Source organism: Fragaria vesca, linkage group LG2, assembly GCF_000184155.1.
Source record: "Fragaria vesca subsp. vesca linkage group LG2, FraVesHawaii_1.0, whole genome shotgun sequence".
Classification (NCBI taxonomy): Eukaryota; Viridiplantae; Streptophyta; class Magnoliopsida; order Rosales; family Rosaceae; genus Fragaria; species Fragaria vesca.
Window position 1 is genome coordinate 26,016,314 of NC_020492.1, and position 2,587 is coordinate 26,018,900.

Genomic DNA, 2,587 nt, shown 5'->3' on the forward strand with positions numbered 1-2,587 from the left:
GGAGGGAAGAGAGAGAAGAGAGAGAAGAAGAATGTTGGGCTTTTCCCAACCTGTCCTAACCCACCAATAAAAACCCAACTCCAAAAATTAACACCCCAAAAATAATACCCTAATAAAAATTACCTTTTTTACTAGCTAAAATTTAACCTTTTTACCATCTTCAAATATTTCTCCTACGAATAACTTCTTCGAAAAAATCGTCCCTCAAAACATCTCTAGGGACTTTTGAGACTATGAACTCATTAACGAAGATGGTAAAACTCTTATTAATATCAAACTAGTAATTAGGGTAAAATTTATGAGTCGGGATGTGACAATGGATCCTAACCAGACATGGGATCCCGAATCTTCTCAGAGATTGAAGGTGGTTGCTGTTGTTTTCTTACGGCAATGGATATGGGTGCGGTTACAGAAAGATCACTGTGTTTCTTTGCGGTGGGTGGGGATTTACTATTTGGGCAATTGGATTTCTCAATATGATCCTTGTCTGGCCATGACAGTTGCGCGGAGGTGTGGTAGAGCTACTAGTCATAGCGTCTCAGGATTGCTGACAGTTGACTGTGGTGGTGTCGAATGGTCTGCTCAAGGTGTCATGGGCTGGGGTGTCCAAAGTGGGCTCAATGGGGCCTGGACTTTTTTTTAAGTTTGCAATTTAGTCTTGGACCAGATTTAGATTTGTATTTGGGACCCAGGACGCTGTAATACCCTAATAATATAAAAGTATATGTATATTTTAATAAAGGTGTATATTCTAAAGTTGAGAATATAAGAAATTATTTGGAAAGTTAGAAATTTAAGTGTTGCATTCTCGACAATCCATAATGTTAATTCTCAGCCATTAAATCATGTAATTTTTAAAGTAAATGAATATATGTACCATTCGTGGTATGACGAGAGTTGAAATCAAAATATCCTGGTGATAACGATTCGATGTTGGGATTATGTTTTTAATACTTTTTATGTACCGGGATATACGTGTACAATTAAGGGGCAATTACATAAAAGTCTATTTGGAGACATTTTATCCCATATAAGTCCACCTAAATATTTTTCCTCATATAAGTCCACCCAAGCCTAAATAGAGTCTTATATTAAGTATTAAAGTTCAACAAAATTACAGACTGCCATCAAACCAAAAAATTAGATTTTTCTCTCTTATATTTACAAAACTGCCACTAGTATAAAAAGTCAACGACCACAAATGGTCTCCGGCTGACCTCCGGCGAGGTCTCCGACCGAACTACGGCAAAATTTCTGACCGACCTCCGGCGAACTTTCCGACCGACCATCTATGAGGATTCTAGCGACCACAAAAGCTACTACCAGTGACAACAAAAGATACTACCGCTGACAAAGAAAGCTACTACCACTGACAACAAAAGATACTACTGATAGCAAAAAAAACTACTGTCACCAGCAAAGAAATCTACTACCGATAGTAACAAAAGCTACTACCGCCAGCAAAGAAAGCTACTACGTACTACTGACAACAAAATATACTACCGATAGCAAAAAAGGCTACTGCCACAAGCAAAGAAAGCTACTACTGATAGCAACAAAAGCTATTATCGATCGCAACAAAAGCTACTACCGATAGCAACAAAAGCTACTACCGATAGCAACAAAAGCTACTACGACCAGCAAAGAAAGCTACTACCACTGACAGGTCTCTGGCCGACTTCCGGTAAAGTACCTCCGACAATGTTACTGACGATCACAAAAACTACTGTCAACAGCAATAAAAGCTACTACCACCAACTATAAAAGTTACTATGGTGAGATTTCTAACAATCTCTGATGAGGTCACAAAATATACTGCCACCGGCAACAAAAGCTATTACTAAGCATAACAAAAACTACTACCAAGTAGAACAAAAGCTACTGTCCCTATTAACAAAAGCTACTACCAAGTTGAACAAAAGTTACTGTCCCCATTAACAAAAGCTACTACAACCAGTTACAAACACTACTACGGTGAGATTTCTGAAAACCTGAACGAGGTTACAAAAGCTACTACCTCTAGCAACAAAATCTACTACCGCTAGCAACAAAAACTATTACCGCCAAACAAAACAATAGTAACTATCACCAGCAACAAAAACCTACTACCAAGAAGAACAAAATCTACTACCAAGTAAAACAAAATCTACTATTAAAGGTTGAGAAAATACAAACATGGAGATTGAAAAAAACACTACGATTGTGCATACAAAATACTATCATCTTGTTAAAAAGATACTGATACAAACATTAACAAATACCAATATGTAGCCTTCTACCATGACATAATTATGTGTAAAACTACATTCATAGTTTTAAAAAGCTACTATTATAGTTTACAAAGTCTACTACAATGGTTATGTAAAGCTACTTTCGTGGTTTTGCCATCCTCGATTAACAGACGACTTCATTTCACATATTTCTTGGTTAGTAGAATGATCTCTTGGTTAAGAGAGGCTTCAATATCCAAATTCACATGATTTTCGAAAGCTACTACCACAATTATAAGGCAAAGAACTCTGCAAGCACACAAACACGACATAATATTAGTAATTGACATGAAAACGACATAATATTAGTATTTGAC